The sequence below is a fragment of the Salmo salar genome, chromosome 14, assembly GCF_965601325.2.
Source record: "Salmo salar chromosome 14, fSalSal1, whole genome shotgun sequence".
NCBI classification, from domain to species: domain Eukaryota; kingdom Metazoa; phylum Chordata; class Actinopteri; order Salmoniformes; family Salmonidae; genus Salmo; species Salmo salar.
The window spans coordinates 30,232,501-30,256,403 of NC_138304.1; the positions used below are offsets into that span (position 1 = coordinate 30,232,501).

Consider the following 23,903-nt stretch of genomic DNA (forward strand, 5'->3'; position numbering starts at 1 on the left):
GCTAGTGGGGTCAGAGGGCAGCTGCTCTGGGTGCCTGGACTCTGGCGGTGGCCCTGATTGGTTAAACGGGCAGCACGGAGAGAGAGAAAATGAAACAGGTTGTTTTTCAAAGTGAAATCTCCAGCTGATGGCTTATAGCCCCCACACACATACCCCACAGTTAGCTAGCTACAGTTTCTCTCACTGCTGTGTGTCTGTTTGTCTGTCAGAGTCTTAGTCCGTCCGAGCCATTTGGAAGGATTAGAAAAAGAAGGAGAAGAAAAGTAAAGCACAGCACACTGGGGCTTCATAGTGATAGTGTACTGCATAGTGTATAGTAGTGCCTGAGGGATGGTTCAGAGACCATCAAAGAGTGTTAAACCTCTTGACCTTAACAGTCCCCAGTGGTGACCGTTGACCTCCCTGACCCCTCTGCCAGCCCCTCCTCACTGTGAGACAGGTGCAGGCATAAGAGTGGCCGACTGGCCGTACTATATCCTGCTGTCTTGCCTAAAACCTAAAACCATCCTCGCCTGACCTATCTGCACAGAGATCCTCCCCAATCTCAGACAGGAGTCAATATAACCCCTGGCGCAGGCTAGAGCTAGCGTGCTCCTGATATTGCTACTGTACACCCCCAAACTATTACCATACAGAACATTGCAATGTTCCAACAAGTTGTGATGCAAGTAATACGGGTGATGGTATTTGTTTCAATTTGCTACATATAACACTGAACTAACAGTAGTTATGCTAAAATAATAACCAGGATATACGTGGAGTGGAAGACAGAAATCAACCATCAGTAGAGCAGAGGAGGGGAACTAGTTAAATGGAACAGGAGGAAGACAGACATAGCCAGTTTACAAATGGATTAAGTTCCATTTTAAAAATCATTTTGAAGAATTATACACACTGCTACATAAAACATATCTGTTGACTGTGGATATTTTTTAAGTGGCAGCGGCGTGCAGATCTAGAGTGGAAGGCACAATGGCACATGACGCCGCCCCGTTTCTGTTCCGCAGGCGGGTGAGCGGGATGGCAGGCGCCCGGTTCCAAGGTCGCGCCAGTCTTTCTTCTTCAGATCCATTTCCTCTCCCTAGGCGCCACCCTCCCTCTCCCTCGTGTTGTTGGCCCAGTGATTCAGTGCCTTGCATTAAGAGCAATTCACCTGCCTCCGGCGTCCCAGCGGCACGGGTCCCTAGGGAAAACCAGGTGGAGCATAAAAAAAGTTCCACATATGGTAAAGTCAAGCTGCTCGGAGGCTGCTGAGTGTCTGCTGTGGGGATAGAGGCTCCTAAAAGGCCCAGCTGGTACTTGGAAAACGGCTTCTGCATTACTACACCTCAGTGCCTGTTTCGGCTCCCCTTTGGAAAGTGTTGGCCGGCGCTCACCACCACCAGCCATTTTAGATTTCTCCCTCTCTATACCCGCCTCCCTCCCTCCCTCCCTCCCTCCCTCCCTCCCTCCAACTGGTTCTGTATCCAAATGAACATTTGGTCCTCCACTGCTGGTTAATCAAATTCCTCCATCTGGCCCCCCTATCCCTGTGGAACACAAAAGGTGCAGCCTGAGCCCTGGTCCAAGTGGATATTGGGAGGGAGGGAGGATGGGATTGAGGGGTGGAGGGGAGGGACTGCCTACCTAACTTACCCAGCCCAGTCAACTAGATCAGGAAGGGGAACAAGGGCCAGATCGGATGGGATAGTTTTGGGCAAACAGAACAGGAGGGAGCTACGAGGAACCAAGCATCACCTGCTGTTCATATAGAGCTCAGGGACATGGGAGGAGGGGAGTGAGGCTCAGCATGGCCATATGAGGGTATGGAATTATAGCTATCTTTGCATACACTGTAGAATAGGTACTGTACAGTATAGAATACAGAATAGAGCATATTCATGCTATTAAGTCTCCCTGGCAGAAGGGGGTGCTATCCTCATAACACACAGCGTTAGGAGGAAATAAATACTAAAAGGAGAGAGGAAAATAAGAAACGTTGATGCCTGGGGTTTTACAAAAGTGACAGTTCACAGAAAAGCGAGGATTTGCTGGTTGGCTCCGTACATAATCTCCTCCTCAGTCAAAGAGAGTAGCTGAATGCCTAAGCCGGCTCTCTGATCAAAAAAAGCTACCTTAAGATATCACACAAAGCTTCAAATGATCTTTTAAACCCCCCAGGAGCGTGTAAAGCCTTCAGAAAAATGTCTTAACTACATATTTATCAGACTACAACTGTCAAAAAAGCAGCCCTGCTGTATGTCGTCAAATTGGGTTAAAAATACAATACACTCTTCAAAATACATCACTCACAGGAGTGACATATTTATCGTTTCATTCACACTCTCATACCTCTCATATTCAGCACTAGAATCCAAAGAATGGCACAGACAGTGAAAGACAATGTGACACAGATAATGAAAAGAGAGAGAGAGGAAGAGAGTGGAGATTAAAGTAGTCAGGGCCAACACACAGAGAGAGAGAGAGAGATATGGAATTCATTATTATTTTTGATTTTCTTTACTCAAACCACCCATGGGCCGGATTGGACCCCTGATCTGGCCAGCGGGCCTTATGTTTGACACCCCTGCTCTAGACTCTCCAGAGTTATAGCTCTCTCAACAGGTGTAGGATCTTCATTTGATCACTCTGTTGTCGGTGAGAATTTTCCTGCGCTGCAGAATTTACATGAATTCACCTGCATTAATACATGTTTTATTAACCAGTATTGCACTTTTCATATAGCCTAATTTTGGCCAGCTAATAGCCTAACCACCAATCAAGAAACATTACATTGGCAGAGAAGTGTGAATGGACTAAATGTTCAAATCCTGTTGCTGTAGGATTATTTTGCTGCGACAATACTGGCCATAAGATCCTACATCTGTATACCAGTCTCATAATATATATTGCTCATGTCCAACCATCCCCTCTCCCTCTGCCAGGTGGCAAAACATGTGTCAATAATTAAACTGCTTTTACATAACAGGATACAGGAACACAATGCAATTTGTTCACCATATCTCATTGTGCCTTTACGGAAGCACATGAGAGTGAAAGTAATTAATCAAACCACTGGAATATGTGAACAGCAATTTCCACCTAATGGCACTTACAGGGATTGGGTCCCTTAAGCGCCACGTTGTGTCTACCAAACGAGCCCGATTCATTTTCTATCTACACAATATCAGACAATAAAATGCAGGCGTGGCCGTGGACATGATACCGTTCCATTTACTCCATTCCAGACATTACAATGAGCCCGTCCTCCTATAGCTCCCCCCACCAGCCTCCTCTGGTGGACATATTGGCCTATGAAGAACCCTGACATTTCACTCTTCGCAGTACAGTACCATGTGTAAAAACACAATACTTTGAGGGTTGGAATGGATGCTCATTTTAATGATCTTGGCTTCACCTCAAACCTGAGTGTTTGTTCTGTATTCACTTAACCACACCAGCAGGCTAAACTAAACCACTGAGGCCCTCTGAGGGCCGGCCCTCCGGGAGACGACCATACACTGCTTTTAGTGAGGAGATGGTCCTAGCCTAAATGGCACCCATGTCCCTAAAAGTGTTTCTCTTTCCCTCTTCTCCCTCACTTCTCTCTCTATCTTCACTCTCTCCAAAGACTTCTCTAAGTGCAGCATCTTGTTTCAGTAATTCAGCCAGGGCAAAGACAGTGGAGGGAGGAAACTAATCTCTCTCTCTTTCTCTCTCTCTCTCTCTCTCTCTCTGTAAGGTTTCTTGGGGGAGTTCTGGACTTTTGGATAGGACAGTGTTATGGGAAAGAGTGCCATTGCGTTGAAGGTCATCGTTACATCAAGGTTTCACTTTGAGTGTTTTTTTAATCGGTCTTTAAAACAAAGTGGTTAAACAAACAAAGCTACTATTGCTACTGATACAGAATCTATATAACAAATACCAAGTTGATAACACTACATAATTTGAAGGGATAAATAACAATTCCCTGTACAGTAGCAAACATATTTTAGTCCCAATTTTTAGGCCATATTTGTAGGCCTGCATGCTAAAAACAAGCACTAAAGGCCAAGCTTTTAGTAAGGTGCATAGGTAAACCCCAGAACTATAAAAATACAAGATCACTAAATAATTCATAATCATTACTTTTACTGCACCATTTCAAATAGAGAGATAGAAAGTGGGTAAAGATCAGTTTCTACTTGGTCTAACGACATGTCTGTAGACAATTAGAATGTGAAAAGTGTAGCAGCTCAAAATGTAATTTATACTCCGGTGGAATGCCGGTAGACCGTCGCTGTGACTGGTGGTTTCCTTGTTGCACAGACATGAAAAAGGTTAATGTGTCTGCGACTGTCGCAAAACCCGTTGTCGTGGCTGCTACAGCAACAAGTCCAAATCCATCAGTGACCAGATGTGCAGAAGTTTTTAAAATTCTCAGATACAATTACCTACTTTTATTTAGTCACAATCACAACCGTAACCTATTTTCTGTAAGCTAGCCATCATTACCTTGTAAATAACTATGTTGTGGTTTATTTTTCATGTAATAATGAATCAAATGATGCTAAAGTTAATACGTTGTCAGCTATACTCTGGTCATTATTTGAACTATCTAGCTAGCTAGTTAGCTAGCTATCAAGCTAGCAACGAACCAAAACGTTGTTTAGAAAGTTGCTTTTAGTTGAATGGCTAAATTCATTTTTAAAATAGAGCAAATACGCTACTCGGAGCACTGAGCTGCTGATATCATGCAGAGACTGTCGTTTTGTGTTTATACCTTTTCATAACTACAACAAGAAGTTTGATGTCGGACGACAATAGAATGTTCATGATGTCACTGCGACAACTGTCCAACTGTCCCGACCTAATTGTGCATTTGTGAGAGAGAAAGAGATAAGATTGAGAGATTGAAAAACACACACAACCCACTGTGCACACACTGGTTGAATCAACATTGTTTCCACGTCATTTCAAATAAATTACGTTGAACCAATGTGGAATAGACATTGAATTGACGTCTGTGCCCAGTGGGGAACCAGCACACTCCATATAGATTCAAAGGCCACATACAGTACTGTAACAAATACAAATATAGGAACTACTAGAGCCAGTCTAACAAGACAAACAGAGTGACAAAGTAGTCATAAATGAGAAAAATATAAGGACCACTGCCCCTTTAAGTCTAATCAGGACAGTGCATTGCCAGGGAAGGCTTCATTCCAACTCCCCCCACCCCGGCCCCCATCTATGTGTGTGGGTTCAGCCAGTCTCTAGGGGCCCCAGTCGTATCCCTGCATTTGGCCCCCTTATGGATTCTAATCTTTCACTCTGGGTTTCCACTGCCTGCCGCCAAGCCACACCAGGCCTTTAATTCTTAATGGCGGTCAGTAATTCTCAAGTTGAGCTTATTTTGTAATTTACAATAAATATTCCTTAAAATTCTTGAATGAACCAATTAAAACCAGAAACATATTAATTACAGTAGCAGTAACACTACAAGCCACACAATCCATACACATATTCCAATGTATACCAATATTCTGTTACAATTAAGACAGGACAGCACAACATAAAACCAATACAGATATTGTATCTATTGTTTATCTTCTTTTTAAAGTGCTATATCCATTGGGGCGGACTAAGAGACAGGGCAGAGGTCAGCATCATCACCATTCACTCATCCCTCTGAGTCAGACACTGCAAAGACATGCATTGGCAAATTCCATGGCAGCATCATATATATATATATATATATATCACATTAAAATAATCCCCATAAGGGCTAACCTTTCATTCAAATTCATTTGATTCTAAGAGAGTTATAAAAACAATCACAACGCTGAGCTGACAGCCTCGTCCAATCTGTGTCTGTGTTTCATGAGCAGAGTTGTTGTTTGTCTTTCAGTCTTGTGACTGCTCTTGCTAAAGACGTGCTATTCCAAGAATAAAGCATCAGGGGACATGGGGGATCATTGAATCATACTGGCTAGAATATCACATCATCTGGAAAGCGTCTGTCTTCAATATCAAACTGTGTCTCGAAAATAAGATCTTCAAGAAGAGGGTGGATTTTTCTACCGTATAAATATTGTTATTCTATATTTATGGACTATTCCAAATACAATTTTAATCATAAAAAAATTGTCCTAACCTGGATTATAATTGTTGTACAAATAAGAAGAAAACAGATACATGATAAAGTAGAGCACATTCTCCATTTGGGCTCTACTTATAACATTATGGCTACAGCTTTACCAGTACACATCCTCCATTTTGGCTCCTGGTGTCACCTGTTACAAACTGCCAGCCTTTGCAGCTTCACTTAACACTAACATTCAAGGTGACAAATTCTACGAGGGTACAATGTCATGTCACAATGCCAAGAGACCAGGAAACGAAAACTCTCCATAACATTTATTTTTCATTAGTGCAGGCAGAGGCAACCTAATGAAGAGGGCTCTATGGGTAGCAGTGAGCCGTGTGCTTCTCAACCCTACATTCTGACTTGTACGCATGTAGCAATATTTAGCATAGCCTTGTCATGACAAAACAGTGATCCAGAGGATAAAAGGAGAGGGGAAGAATGAGAAAGGAATACAATAAGAGAGGGAACAAACACAGAAACCTATTGAGAAAGAGATGAAAAGAGAGAGAGAGAGAGAGAGAGAGAGGAAGAGAGTGGAGAGTAAAGTAGTCAGGGCCAACACACAGAGCGAGAGAGAGAGAGATAGGAATGTAAACGCAGGAAAAAGAGAGAGATTAGGAGAAACTATCGAAAAAAGGTAGAGAACAAGACAGAGAGAGAAGGGAGAAAGAAAGAAAGAAAGAAAGAAAGAAGAAGAAAGAAAGAGAGAGGAAGAAAGAGAGATCTGTGAATTTCCCCCTTCTATCCCCTGAGACCTCCCTTGATGCCAAGCATTCATCATCCAGCCTCTAATATCAGTTATTCTGTGGCTCCTCTGCTTACAGCAGAATTAATTTTGGCTTTAATTACTCTCATCGGCGGAATGCTGATGAAGGAGAGGGACCAGGCATTCTGGGACCCGGGCCTCATTCCGATGCTTTAATTTGAATGAATTCCACCCGGAGACGCTGGCAAACAACCGACAGCCGAGCCCAGGGAGCCACTCTGGGACCGCACCGCTCTACACTGCACCGTGAGAGGAAGGAAGAACAGCGGCCGTGGCCCTACCCAACCTAGTGTGTGTGTGTGTGTGTGTGTGTGTGTGTGTGTGTGTGTGTGTGTGTGTGTGTGTGTGTGTGTGTGTGTGTGTGTGTGTGTGTGTGTGTGTGTGTGTGTGTGTGTGTGTGTGTGTGTGTGTGTTTGTGCTAATTGTGCTAAAGAGCTGCTATAGGGTGACTAGAACATCCAGGGAGACAAACTAAACAAGCAAATAATATCATAAAGAGAGAAAATATGAAGGATCACCACTACTCTGAGACAGAGACACACTACTGACTGTATTGAGTGGCACAGACGTTAATTAGAAAATGTCCATTAATAGTTCATTTTATTCTTATAAGTAGGGCATATCATATCAAACCCTCCAACAACTCAGTGTTTGTGTATTATACAATAACCATGGTACCAATACAGATCTTAACTTCTCCTGCTGCATCAGGAAATTCACATGAGCCTTGTGAGTCCCTAAAACGAGCAGTTCTCTTTCTCTCCATGCGGGGGGCAGTTGAGTCATTGGAATGAGAGCTTGCTATCAAACACTAGGCCTAGCACCTATTGCTGCAACATTCAAATGTACGAAAATATATCTGAAATGCAGTCATACACATCAACAACCAGCTTAATAACATAATATAGATATTGGTCTCCACTAGGCTACGACATATATTTGAAGTCGGAAGTTTACATACACCTTAGCCAAATACATTTAAACTCAGTTTTTCACAATTCCTGACATTTAATCCTCGTAAAAATTCCCTGTCTTAGGTCAGTTAGGGATCACCACTTTATTTTAAGAATGTCAAATGTCAGAATAATAGAAGAGAGAATTATTTATTTCAGCTTTATTTCTTTCATCACATTCCCAGTGGGTCAGAAGTTTACATACACTCAATTAGTATTTGGTAGCATTGCCTTGAAATTGTTTAACTTGGTCAAATGTTTCGGGTAGCCTTCCACAAGCTTCCCACAATAAGTTGGGTGAATTTTGGCCCATTCCTCCTGACAGAGATGGTGTAACTGAGTCAGGTTTGTAGGCCTCCTTGCTCGCACACGCTTTTTCAGTTCTGCCCACAAATTTTCTATGGGATTGAGGTCAGGGCTTTGTGATGGCCACTCCAATACCTTGAATTTGTTGGCCTTAAGCCATTTTGCCACAACTTTGGAAGTATGCTTGGGGTCATTATCCATTTGGAAGACCCATTTGTGACCAAGCTTTAACTTCCTGACTGATGTCTTGAGATGTTGCTTCAATATATCCACATACATTTCCATCCTCATGATGCCATCTATTTTGTGAAGTGCACCAGTCCCTCCTGCAGCAAAGCACCCCACAACACAATGCTGCCACCCCCATGCTTCATGGTTGGGATGGTGTTCTGAATTTGAAGGTAGGCCTTGAAATACATCCACAGGTACACCTCCAATTCACTCAAATGATGTCAATATGCCTATCAGAAGCTTCTAAAGCCATGACATCATTTTCTGGAATGTTGCAAGCTGTTTAAAGGCACAGTCAAGCTTTTCATCCCTTGGTCCATCCCTCCACACAGCTCTAAGCATCAACCTCTCCTTCCTTATATCCCTCCCTTAAGCTCTCCCCTCCCCCATAATCGGAAACATTCCCTTTAAGTGAGATTTGTTTTTTTTTAACCATTCCTCTCCCTTACTGAACGGTTTGTCCTGTCTGAACTAGTTTCATTTGGCTTGTTCACTGGAATTGTGAAACAGTGAGTTTTAAGTGAAATAATCTGTCTGTAAACAATTGTTGGAAAAAGTAGATGTCCTAAACGACTTGCCAGAACTATAGTTTGTTAACAAGAAATTTGTGGAGTGGTTGAAAAATGAGTTTTAATGACTCCAATCTAAGTGTATGTAAACTTCTGACTTCAACTGTACAAGTGTCAAGTGTATCCTAAGGTTAAGGAATGAATTGTCAAAATGTAGTTCAATCGTGGCCTGGGATGGACTAGCGGCCATATAGGACTATTGTGTCGGTGTGGGTTTGATTTCCTTCTGGTACAAATAACTCAATCCCCTTGATTACAGTGGATGCTCCTCAGAGGAGGAAGGGGAGGACCATCCTCCTCAGTGAAATTCATAAAAATAGTGAAACATCTTAAAAGTTTTTAGATAAAACTATACTAAATATATTCACGTCACCAAACAATTGATTAAAACACACTGTTTTGCAATGAAGGTCTACAGTAGCCTCAACAGCACTCTGTAGGGTAGCACCATGTTGTAGCCGGAGGTCAGCTAGTGTCCATCCTCCTCTGGGTACATTGACTTCAATACAAAACCTAGGAGCCTCATGGTTCTCACTCAATTCCAGAGACTTACACAGTAATTACGTCAACTTCCTCAGTCCTCCAACCTAGCAGAGCTCTTGCAGCATGAATTGACATGTTGTTCACCCAATCAAAGGATCAAAGAATGAATCTAGTACTGAAAGCACAAGCTACAGCTAGCTAGCAATGCAGTGCATAAAATGTGGTGAGTAGTTGACTGAAAGAGAGAGAAAGACAACAGTTAAACAGTTTTGAACTGTTAATGAAGGAGAAACAAGAGAGAGAGAGAGATTTCATATGTTTTTCTATTTTCACTTAGATGGCGAATGCAGCTAGCTAGTTTAGCTTACTCAAACACCCAGCTCAAACAGAGAGGGATGCTATGTTAGCTAGCTGGCTATGGCTTTCCAACACTGGAACTCTTCCAAGTCAAGGTAAGCTTTTTGTTTTATACATTTATTGCCCCCGGGCCAGCCGTTGTAACTGCTAAACTGCTTGCTGACTGTACACTGTACTTCATGATTTTACTAACATTTACTAACGTGTTAATTCTAGTAGCTATGTTGACTTGCTATGACGTTAGCTAATATGGTGACCACGATGTATGCTTTGTGTAGCAGTTAGCGGTTATGATATGAAGGTATGGCTTGGAAAGTTTGTTTTGCCTGGTCACAGACAGCTGATGTGTTGTGCACTGAAGTCCACAAGCAAAGGGAAAAGGTGAGAGAATGCGTAGATGCGAGAAGGAATTCTACAACAAGCAAAATAATCATGCTGTTTGTATGTGGCTGCTATGAAAGTGAACTGTGTTTGGTGTATTCATTCCGCCGTTTCTTAAATAGAAGCAAACCGAACCAAACGTGGATAATCATACCTGAATTTGTCCAACTTGTTTGCAACTGCTGGACTAATGATTACACCATAGATCAGCTAGATGCAGGCAAGAGTGTGCAAGGTGGTATTGAATGTGTAATATCACCCATCACCTAATGTGTAATGTCACCCATCACCATCTTTTAGGGAGCGGTAATGAGATGACCAGTAATTAAGATCAGCTGTGCGGGTGAATTTAGCACGTATTGATGGTTTAACGAGACATCAACTGATGATAATCTAGTGCCATCAATGTATGACCCTTGTTATTTGATTATATTCCAATAAGCTACATTCTGTAGGCTACCCATTGTCACATAATAAAAGGTGTGAAAACCGATAACACCGTTTGTGTTTTCCTAGCTGAGTTGATGAGCTGATCTGGGCCATCAGTTTATTGACAGATGTAGGCCTACTGTATAACGAGAAAATTTCCTCCAGTGTGGATGCTAGCCCACGTTTTACTGTTCAGCTATATATAATTTGTCAATTTAGTTATGGTCTTTGGTGTAGAGTGAAAGCCTGTATTGGGTGGCTTTAATATTTAATTTCATAAAGCTGTCAAGATGTTTATGCATTTGAGCCAATCTAAAGACGATTACGTTGAGCTGAGACACTTTTCTCGTTTTACTTGTTGAAAACATTTAAATAAGTGCAATTAACTTGTGGGCCTAATGCGGGCTCAGGCTCGTCACTAGATCGCTCAGCACTGGGCACAAACTCATAAGTCCACTGCACTACGGCAGGTTACAATGCAAGCTCTAAGAATGTTATAAATACTGATGATACACAGGCGCGTTGTTTTAAACTATTTCGCTTTAAGCCTTCCCAAAACCATAGCCATAACCTTAACCACTCGGAATGAATGCCTAAACTGTTGACCTTGGAGTTGTTTCTGTTTTAACCCAGTAACCATGCAGAATGAACCCAGTAACCACGCGGAATGAATGCGTCAAAAATATACATGAATTCATGAGTCAAAGGGCTGTAGCATATGTAAACCGCATATGTAAACCGCTGGGTAAACCGCTGGACCACACAAGCACTGAGGTAACCAATAATTTATTCTGCCTATTGCTTGCCTTCAACATATAATAAATCAAATGATCTAAAAAAACAGATTTCCAAGAATGAAAAATACATAAACCCCCTACAAATACAATCCACATAAGAATTCACACGATGCTGTAGCCTGCAAGTAGCCTACATAAGGTACAGTACAGGTGTGTAACGGGGTCTCCCACGGTAAACCAACATTTTACACCGTTAGACCAGGAGGAAATTCTCCTACTGCAGGATTATTTTCCTCCTATGATGAAATGGGTCAAATTAAGATTCGACATCTAGTTTATGAAACTACATAAACTAGATGCTAACGTATGCATACTGTAACAACAGCAGAAAATGCATAATATCACAGAAAAGCCGCAGAAAGAGAACAGCAGAAAGAGAAAGGGGAGAGTGTTGTAATTGAGTTTTCTCCAAGCCAGCATGGCAGTTACAGAATGTAACATATTGGATAAGGATTGTGATTGATTGTGTGAGTCTTCCATAGCGATTCGTTTGATTAAATGTAACCACAGGATCCTCTTCCAAGACCTAATGAAGCAGCAATTTGAAAACTGGGAAAGGAGTGAGCCAGACAGCCTATAGCTAGCTCCACACACACTGTCTCCGTGACGACCACATCACACTGTATCGAGCTACTCTGACAGAGTAGTCCTCCAACCTCCCCAACTACAGCAATATGTAAATCATGACTGCCTCACAAATGTCATAGAACATGTCCTTCTAATCCTAGGTTACTGTAACTATGATGTTCACACCCATAGTTAATTCACTGTCATTGTGGAAATGAGTAAAAGAGAAAGCTATTATATGGTACTGTCACGTTGTCTGTTTTTTGTTGTTTTTAAATCTATTACCAGAAATTAAACAAATTATTTGCACAAAAAGTCTAATTTCGCCCAAAATGTAGTATTACTGCTCAACTGTTGGAACAGCGTGTGTTAACAGTAACATGGAAATGTACTGTATAATTATGTGGAATAAATCTCTGAAGGGAAGACATACATTTCCCCTTGCATCGGAATAACATAGTTAGAATTAATATGTACGCCAATATTGTATAAGAGGGAGATGTTTAAAAATTGGGTTGGTTATTATAATAATCACTTAGTTTCATTATAGACGTTGGTAATCTTTCAACCAATTTTTTTGTTTACTTTTTTATTTATTACACCCACATACAGTATAAACACACACCTTTCTTTTTATGTAAACACAAATCCATAACTTTCACCAACACCTCTGCACTGGAAACGTAGCTAGATAGAGTAGGTTTCGACTAATAACCAAACTTGTCCAATCAGAAGCCTGGGTTGTAGGCGTCACCTTTGGTGACCCTGAGAGCCCCTGGACAGGTGGGCGGTCAGCCCCTGTGGCCCCTGAGCAGGGTCCGTTTTGGCAGCGACCGGGCATGATGAGCAGCTGGGTCACAAACACTAAGCACATTAATATCTTCTTAATGATAATAATCATTATGGCATAAGCACCTTCCCCAAAGTGGGCCGGATTGTGGGAAGTGCCAGGTTAGCATCATTGTCGTCTTTTAAGGTAAAAAAAAAAAAGGAAATAATGAGCAGTATATCTCACAGCACAGACACCATGATAATGACAGCCAACGCTAAAGCACTTAAGTGATAATGAGATTTTTTTTAAAGAACATAGTCTCGGAAAAACCCTTGACACCTACGATTAACATTTTTCACTGTATATGAACAACAGACACATGGAATATATTACACCATGAAGGAGTGCCAACCAACCACAGCCTACATTTTGTCTACCAACTAGAATAACACATTTTCTCTCCAAACCCCTCCATTTCAGTGTTGTTTATTCACCACACTGGACATTGTGGGACCACTCAACCACAGTACTGTCTTCCAGAGCTTCCCAATCCATGAAACTACCACATCCTCACAGTCTTTCCCATATACCCTCCATCCACCTCATTTAATATAACTGTCACTGTTCACCTATCATAGGCTATTATCTGTCTCATCCACGTTCATTATTGAAGCTAATGATATGTTGTCCTCTCTGTTCCCCATTGAAGGAGGACTACATTAAAAGTCTCTTACTAACTTAATTAGTAATTATAAACGTTAAAGATTAATCAGAGGGAGAGTGGCTTAAGGTTTGCGTCTCCAGTGGGACAAATGGATAGACAAAGGGCTGCGTCGCCACAATGTTCACTCTGAACCCTTACGGAATGAACAGAGAACATATCTGAACATTCTACCACTAACGCCTAACTAATGCCTGTCTATGTCTGAGTTGAATGTATTGTCTTTCAAAAAATCTGCATAGAAAATGTGTCAATTAAAAATGTTAATGCAACAAAAACTATTCCTGATAAATTCGATTACATTTTTAGAACAAAACCATACATCTAAGCTCATAAACCAAAAAACACTGCATCTGGTACAGTATTTTGCTTTCTTTTACTGTTGATTAGGCAAAACCACTATACAGTATGCTCCAGCAGTCTTGTCATGCTCATCACCTACTGTAGCGGGGATAATGTTGTAACAAAATGCAACGTATATTAATGGTAACAGATGATGCATGCAGGACACACATTATCCTCCACATAACACATATTATCCAACAACATAACTCACATTATCCTCCACATAACAAGATTGAAATGGATCCTCTCAATTAAAACCGTGATACAGACTAGATCTGCGCCACACCGACAATTCCACCTCAGCAGAGTCGAGGAACTGTATTAACACTGATACATCAACATTAATGCTTAATATGTACTGCAGCTTTCATCCTGGGAGTTCCTGTGGGAGTAATACTGTATGTACTGCAGCTTTCATCCTGGGAGTTCCTGTGGGAGTTCCATTAACGAGGAAGAATCGCCCAGGACCATCTCCTCTCCCAGTGTTCCGGAGTGTGTTGACGATGGAGCCAGAGGGGGCTGCAGTCACAGAACGGAACAGGGAAAACAAGCAGTAACTTTCTAAGATGAGGACAGGAAAAGCTGTGGAGAGGTGGAGGGATAAAGTGCAGATCTGTTTTCTCCTCATCTTGTTAAAAGGTTAAGAGGTCAAGTGAGGAAAGTCTACTGTAAGAAATTGTACACTTATCTTTTTATTGATCTAAAAAGGGACATTGCAATTGTTTTTAGCCTATAGTACAATTCTGAGTACAGTAAACAAAAAGCTAAAGAAATGTTACACTGAGACAAACAACAGGAATACCACACTGGGGGAATGGGAGAGTTCTACATGACAATTCATTTTTTGCTGAGTATTTTCCTCTAGAAATGACTGGTGTCCATTGTCATGTGTCTGCCCCGTCTCCTTGAGAGGAGAAATGGCTGTGCTGCTATCACACGGGACGGGACGGGACGGGGGGAGGGGGGGGGGGGGGGGGGGGGGGCGCTGGCCGGTGGCCCACAGCACCTGAAACCTATTAGAGAGCGCTTTAGAACATTCCACAGGGTTCCTCCACTCCGCTTCACATTGGCCAGAGGGCATCATAAAGGTCTTCACTGAGAGGGTTGCTCACTAAATCAGATGCCCGGTAGTTTTTTAGTCCACAGACCCAGTGTATTGTACAGCTGGGACAGGCAAGTTGAAACAACAATACAACCACCACTGCGTGAGAGAGAAGGGATAGATAGGGCTTGTAAAATGTCCAACAAGAGTCAAGACAATCTGGCTCTTGTTGTTGTTGTTCAAGTCGGGGCAATACTGCATGGCAAAGGGAAACATGACTACTAGAGCAGTGTAAGGGCCCCAGAGGGGTGTGTCCTCAGTCCTCTGCTGTACTCTCTGTTCACCCACAACTGTGAGGCTTTACACGACACCAACTCCATCATCAAGTTTGCTCATGACACCACGGTTGTAGGCCTGATAACCAACAACAACGAGTCAGCCTATAGGGAGAAGGTACGTGAACTGGCATTGTGGTGTCACGACAACAAGCTCTCCCTCAATGTCAGCAAGACAAATGAGTTGATTGTTGACTTCAGGAAGTAGAGGAGGGAGCGTGCCCTGATCCACATAAACAGGACTGCAGTAGAGAGAGTCACGAGTTTGAAGTTCCTCGTTGTCCACATCACCAAGGACTTTTCATGGACCAACAACACCACCACTCTTGTCAAGAGGGCGCAACAGTGTCTCTATTTCCTAATGCAGCTGAAGATATGTAGCATGCCACCCCAGATCCTCTCCAGATACTTCCGCTGCACCATCGAGAGCGTCCTGACCAGTTGCATTACGGTCTGGAACGGAAATTGTGCACGTCCGTGCACGACTACAACGGCCCTCCAGTGGGTGGTGAAGATGGCCCAGTACATCACCTGGATCGCGCTACCACCCATCCAGGACATCTACTCAAAACGGTGCCTGAGCACGCAGCATCATCAAGGACCCCACACACACCAGCCACGAGCTGTTCTCTCCCTTACTGTTGGGCAGACGGTATTGGAGCATGAGGTCTGATACCAACAGGCTCAGAGACAGTTTATATCTACAAGCCATCAGATTGATTAACACTTGAACTTGACTGACCACCTCCTCTGATTCTCCGCACCTTAGCAAACATGCACTCAGTCATGCACCCACACAGACATACACACACAAATATACGTTCATGCTACACACACATCACAACTGATGCTACCGAACTCGTATTACACTGCTCAGTTCATACACTGCCCCCTATCCCCTCGTTCCCCAATACATGTATAAATATTGGATTATAAATTGTGCCTTCCTGTATTATACTTATGCTCAAATGTTTATTCTATTCTACTGCCATTTACTTTATGTTCGTATTCTTGTTTTTTACTATTTCCTATTGTTGTTGTCCAGAAGGAACCTGCAAGTAAGCATTTTGTTGGATGATGTATACCATGCGTATCCCTTATATATGACTAATGAAACTTGAAACTAAGGACAGCGTGAAGAGCTCTTCTGAAAATATAAAAATGAAATACAAAAAAGGAGGTCTTTATCAAAATATAACTAAAATGTCAAGAATTACTTTAATCTAACAACATACTCTAACAGATCATGTTTGTGTTCAATACTTTGCCATCTGGACTCATAACAGCCAGACCCCAATAGTGCACTCACACTAAGAAACAAGCACACAGAACCCAATGCCAACTTTACCACACTAGCTAGCTCTATCTATGTACACACCACTGTCCCTGCACTGTCCCTGTGTTTAGCTGCAGCATCAAGGTCCATCTCTGTGCTCTGCTCTGCATTGGCTGGCTCTCTGTCTGTCCAAGCCTCAGTGTTATGCTCGGTGGGTTTAGCTCGATGGGTGTCTGTGGCCTCTCCTCTGGCCGCCCGTGTCCATTTGCTCTGCGGGTATGGCAGGCCCGAGCTGACAGATGGCAGCCCCTCTCCTCCACTCCCATTCTCTGCTCCCACTCCGGAGTAACACAGTAACTGTTTTTTCCTCCGACGTTGACCTTGCCGCAGCCAGCCAGCAATCCAGGCTGGCACTCCGCCTGTCGAACAGGAGGGTAATGAAGTCCAGTGCAGCTCACATGATTATTAAGGCTTTGGCGCTGGGGGGCCTTTTGAGGGGCTCACGCTCTACCCCCCTCACCTCTCTTCTCCCCTCCCTTCTCCTCCCATGTCTGTCGTTCACACACCGAGCGTTGATGAGAACAGTCAATCGTTACACAGCACTTTGGAAACACCAATTGTGCGCCATTAAAAGTGTTCCAATCCTTGGGTACATCTCTTTAGCTGTTTGTTGTTGTTTCGTAGCAACAGAATCTGCTTATGATAAGTTATGCCACTGGAATTCCTTTTCTTTATTGCTTTTAAGTAGAATAGTTATCTTATATCGCAACCGGATGTACTGCTGTAATTCCTCCCAGCTGACACCAACAAGGAAGGACTATGTTAGGACTAAATATAGGTGACAACTTCTAAAGCCAGACCACACCGCAACGTCAGTCTATCACACCGCCACGCCACGTCAGTCTATCACACCGCCACGCCACGTCAGTCTATCACACCGCCACGCCACGTCAGTCTATCACACCGCCACGCCACGTCAGTCTATCACACCGCCACGCCACGTCAGTCTATCACACCGCCACGCCACGTCAGTCTATCACACCACCACGCCACGTCAGTCTATCACACCGCCACGCCACGTCAGTCTATCACACCGCCACGCCACGTCAGTCTACCACACCACCACGCCACGTCAGTCTATCACACCGCCACGCCACGTCAGTCTATCACACCGCCACGCCACGTCAGTCTATCACACCGCCACGCCACGTCAGTCTATCACACCGCCACGCCACGTCAGTCTATCACACCGCCACGCCACGTCAGTCTATCACACCGCCACGCCACGTCAGTCTATCACACCGCCACGCCACGTCAGTCTATCACACCGCCACGCCACGTCAGTCTATCACACCACCACGCCACGTCAGTCTATCACACCGCCACGCCACGTCAGTCTATCACACCACCACGCCACGTCAGTCTACCACACCACCACGCCACGTCAGTCTATCACACCACCACGCCACGTCAGTCTATCACACCACCACGCCACGTCAGTCTATCACACCGCCACGCCACGTCAGTCTATCACACCGCCACGCCACGTCAGTCTATCACAACGCCACGCCACGTCAGTCTATCACACCGCCACGCCAGTCTATCACACCACCACGCCACGTCAGTCTATCACACCACCACGCCACGTCAGTCTACCACACCACCACGCCACGTCAGTCTATCACACCACCACGCCACGTCAGTCTATCACACCACCACGCCACGTCAGTCTATCACACCACCACGCCACGTCAGTCTATCACACCACCACGCCACGTCAGTCTATCACACCACCACGCCACGTCAGTCTATCACACCACCACGCCACGTCAGTCTACCACACCACCACGCCACGTCAGTCTATCACACCACCACGCCACGTCAGTCTATCACACCACCACGCCACGTCAGTCTATCACACCACCACGCCACGTCAGTCTATCACACCGCCACGCCACGTCAGTCTATCACAACGCCACGCCACGTCAGTCTATCACACCACCACGCCACGTCAGTCTATCACACCACCACGCCACGTCAGTCTATCACACCACCACGCCACGTCAGTCTATCACACCACCACGCCACGTCAGTCTGACACCAGACCACACCGCCACGTCAGTCTATCACACATCACGCCGCGTCAGTCTGCCACGCCACGTCAGTCTACCACACCACCACACCATGTCAGTCTGCCACGCCACGCCACGTCAGTCTACCACACCAGACCACCACGCCACGTCAGTCTACCGCACCACCACACCATGTCAGTCTGCCACGACACGTCAGTCTACCACACCAGACCGCCACGCCACGTCAGTCTATCACACCACCACGCCACGTCAGTCTACCACACCACCACACCCCGTCAGTCTGCCACGCCACGTCAGTCTACCACACCACACCGCCACGCCACGTCAGTCTACCACACCACACCGCCATGCCACGTCAGTCTACCACACCACCACGCCACGTCAGTCTACCACACCACACCGCCACGCCACGTCAGTCTACCACACCACACTCAGAGTCTAGGTCACACAATGAGAGGTCTTTCTGGGATTTGAGAGGTGTGGGTTGCAGCATTGACCTTTACTAAGGCAGAGCTGTCTGTTTGCACTGCTCCCATAAGCCACCTCCCCGTCTGACTGCTTAGCAACCCCCTCGGACCGAGGCGGGCCACGGTGCCCATGCTCCGATGGCCTCCGTGACATCTAGGAACCTCCGGGGAGGGACAGGAATGGAGAGGTTAATTCTGATCATCCAGTATTTATAGGCCACTTCAAAACAAGGGTTGGCATTAACACTCTAAAGGAGACATCCCTCCTGTATATCAATAAAACATAGAAGAGCCAGGACTGGAGAACAGGAAGGATGAGCCTTCTACCTCAAGCTCATTCCAGAGAAACCAAGCAGTCTGACATGGTAGCTGGGCTAGAGCTACAACAGACAAATTCGTCATTAGGTAGAGTACTACAACAGTATCTCCTCAAAAGGATTTGCCAAAATAAAATCACCATGGTGACATGACGTCAGCCTACCAATCACAACAGAGTCCAGACATTGTTCGCTCAAAACCTTGTGCAAACACACCGTATGAACTGTGGGAGCATCACATATTTTCTCACATGTTGGCCTAGTCTGTGAGGTTTGGGGAAATATCAAGAGAATGTCTATATAAGGACCATATCAGACTGAGCTTGTCTGGCCTAGCAACAGACCATCATAACAGAAATACCTTTCCAAGAAGAGTACATTCACTGCAATGCTGTAAAGGCTTTTGATAGAGACAGTCTCTGAGTTAAAGGAGAACTTTAACTTTTTTTGAAGGAAGAAGCTAGAATCCAGTCAGGTAAAAACTGTGCAATGGAATGTGTTGAAACTACAGATAGTATTTTTCTTTGCAGCCCGTCTCTGTTTCTCTATTCTCCTCATGGACTTCACATTAGTCAGGCAGAGAGGTATAATGTAACGGGAAGGAAGGTGAGCGTAATTGCATATTAGCAGCAGCACACTCGACTGCGCGGGAGGTGACTGCGCTAACGAATCGAGAGGAGTTATTATTAATCACCAATTAATACAAATCAGGCTAGAAATCGCACTCAGTCTACAGTACGCATGGCTTCCTTTTGTTTCCCATGGCTGATCTGGGCTGGTCGGAGTGAGACTGGTCTGTTCTCTTATTTATTTCATAACATTGATCGAGTTCCTGTTGCTGTGGTATGTTGTGTTGACTATTGGGTTTTAGAGTCTGATCCAACCCCTTAGGATTGAAATGAGAAGCCTGTTCCACTATGTTTGTTAACAGATTACATGTGTATGTGCTTTATGAATGAGATGAATTCATTGCAGAGCACAGGTTATTGTTATACTGTCTGGTGGTAATAACAACAAAACACTAAAACCATCCTATTTCTTTACGCAACATGAAAAGAAATGTCCTTTAATGGAGTAGTGAGTGAGTGTGTCGCCACTAGTGAAGAGAATGACAGAGACGGCCTAATCAACACACCATTGTCCAAACTGCTCCAGGGACACACAACCAGGAGGATAAGGGATCATTTGAAGCCCTTTAGAAGGCAACGAAACAAGCCTTTTAGCCTCAACTACAGCTACACTTCTCTATTTACTCTATCATCACTAAAACCCAAACACAGTAAGGGTTGCCAGATTGGTGGTTCATATACAAAACTAAACAACAAGCCTTTTAGCCTCCGAAAACAGCTATTCTTCCTGCTTTACTACATCACTAAAAGCCGAACACAGTTAGGGTTGCCAGATTGGTGGTTAGTATGAAAAACGGTGTCAGAGAGAGTCAGGGAGGGAGAGATAACAGAGACAGAGGTTGAATTTGGAGGAGGGCTAGAGGCCTCATGCTCCTCACCCTCCTCTCTCCAGCTCTGTAACAGCCCACAGTGACTTGCTTCACACAGAGCCGCCAGCTGTACACCAAATGTGCCTTTCCCTCTCCGCCCCGAACCTCGTACCCTACCCCTCCTGTGCCCCCCACCCCCTCCATCCCCTCCGCCCAAGCTGACCAGGCCACTGGCTCCGCTCTGTGAGAGGGAGACGCCTCCTCCCTGAATTGGCTGCAGGCTCAGCGTTGTCCTGTCACCAGCCCAAAAAACGGTAGAGGTGACCCCAAAACCACTTTCTGGAATGTCCTGCCCTGCTGCCTAGGGTTTGTTTGTTTATGATTGTCCTTCTGAGCCTTGCCACCTTGGCTGGAGTAGCTTGGACTGGACTAGTATAAAAATATAGGATCAGAGTGGACACCAAAACTGTGAAAATGTGAGACCCTTCTTCACCTTTTAAGCACCATGCTCACTGCCCATGCTTTTAAAATGTGTCATTGGTCACTGAAATCCACAGAGGGATATTTGAGACAGTAGGATAAATGGGTCAAAAGTCACCCCCCATGAGTTCACGGTGAGGTCAAAGTGAAGCGCTGTGGAGAGGTGATGTCCCGTTGGTTTAAACCCAACAGGCTTAACTGACATATGAAGGAGCTTCAAAGGCAAACAGTTCAAAACAAACAATAACTTGAGCAAACAAACAACCCATCTAGAGCAGGGATGGGCAATTTTGATGGTGGTGGGGCCCAAGAAAAATCTTAACACATCATGATGGGCTGCAGTGTCTCGTAGGTCTGCATACCCACATCCATACACACACGTAGTCAGAGCTGGCTCTAGCCTTTTGGGGGGCCTGAATCAACACATTTTATCGGCCTCTTGACAGAGGAGAAAAAAACATTTTTTAACTGCAGGCCTGTTACCCATCCCTGATCTAGAGTGCTTGTCTCATACAACCCAAACAGAAGATGATTGACACAAATGTGTTGTATCTGTGTGGAGGATGAAGAATTCAGAATGCCTTAATCAACATCCTGCACAAAGAAAGATACAAATGAGGGATTTGATAGTCGACAACCACAACAACTGAAAGCAGTATAAATCTGTTTGTCGGGCACCCTCAATTCTGTAAGTGCGCCATGCCAAAAAAAACTGTAAACCAAAGAGTGGCCAGCTGTCTTCTGGCCTGCTATTAAATTGCTCCTTGGATGGTGGCAATATCATTTTTTTCTCCATAGGAGTATCACACCAGGTCCCCAAACAGAGCGACCAGCTGTACAGCAAATGTGTACTGATCCATCTGGGCCCTAGCAGGCTGCAGCCTCCATCTTAAGACACTTGGGTCTGTTTCCAGCGCTTGGCAGAGCTGGTCTAGCCTGGTTAAACCAGACTGAACACAGAGTCAACATTGTGAACACAGTGTTGAGTCAGGTTCAACCAGGCTAGGGCTGGTATGCAGTGTACTGTCCTCCTACATTCACACCCATAGCCACCTCCCTCCTTCCCTCCCTCCCTTCCACTTCCAAATGATCATGCTAAATGTTGAGAAGCAATGCACCAGAGCTGTGCTTTCTGTCGTCATGCGAGCATAATATCCATGCATCAGAATGTGCTGGCAGACGTACAAACAAGGCCACAAGCTAGCTAGCTCTTTGGTTAGGAAAGCGGGGAGGAAGGGGAGACAGAGTGCACTTGGTTTACGGTCAGAGATGATTGTATTACAAAGACAGACAGCTGAGATGGACTTCTCGGGTTCTGTTGTTCCATACACTTAGCGACAGCGTTATGTCACGCCACATGACTATATATAGTTATCAGTGTGAAGCAAAACCAATGTGGAGTGGGGTATGAGTGGAGCAGGGCATGGGTTGAAAATAACACCCCTATGAATCCAGCTCCTGCTCCATTACCTAGGCTAATAACGCTGAGAGCTGAGCAGAGATGACCCGAGCCCCGTTTCCCCTCTCTTGTGCAGATGGCCATTAAAGTGAGAAAGTGTCCCCTTTTCAGGGAGAAAGAGACGGTATTTAGAGCTTTTTCCAAATGAGGGTATTTCAGTTTTTTGGGGGGCTAAATTGGCTTTGTGGTAATTACAGCCTGCCCCAGGTTTAACCCTCCCATTGTTGGATAGGGAGAGCAGAAAGAGAAATGCCTCAGCATATAAAACAAACCAATGTCACCTCTGAACAATGTTTGTGTAATAACATAACTATAGGCAATTAACCATAAATTACCAAAAAATTACAATTACTTTTTATCGATTATATCTATTTCTCTTTTATCTATTTGAAGTATATACTTTCTTTAACAAAATGCATTCGATCAATCAATATTTTATTTTGATCCATTGCACATTTGTATTTATTCCAAATAAAGTAATTTCAGATTTGTTTTTCTGAAACGGTTTGGATTCTAACATTATGGGGGAATTGCATGCCTGTCTGTGTGGCTGAAAGACTTAAAGTAACCAGTAGGGGGAGGTGTTTTGAGAGGACTAGCGCTAGCATGGTGATGCACTAGGCACCCCCAGTAAAGTGTAGAGAGAGCAGATCAGATGAATACAAACCAACCACACACATAGTCTCTCTCTCACACACACTCTCTCACACACACACACACACACACACACACACACGCACACACACGCACGCGCACACACACACACACACACACACACACACACACACACACACACACACACACACACACACACACACACACACACACACACACACACACACACACACACACACACACACACAAACACACACGCCACACAGCACACAGCTCACACACAGCTCAAAATCAGAAATCACATGCCAGTGATTGTTTATGCACAAACAGTGTGTTCCTGATAGAATTGCCCACCGGTCCTTATAGAATTGCCCACCGTGTTTAAATTCACCTGCGCCTAGAAGCGCGTCCCAAACAGAGAGGCGGGTTGGTTCCAGATCAATGAGTCTCTCTCCCACTGAAGACAACAGATAATGCAGTGTAATGAAAGAGACGCCAAACGAGTTGAATAAATGAATGAATAAAGGAAGGTGAGACTGGAATTCAGACGCCTACTTACTGCAGGCAAGAAAGAAAGAAGCCTGGGTAGTGAATT

The 23,903-nt window shown here is 44.4% G+C and overlaps 1 protein-coding gene across 6 annotated transcripts in view; it reads right to left on the reverse strand.

The window, feature by feature from the left end:
* LOC106569178 (zinc finger protein 521) overlaps positions 1–23,903 on the reverse strand; it is a 169,254-nt gene that overhangs the window by 60,007 nt on the left and 85,344 nt on the right. The window lies entirely within an intron of this gene.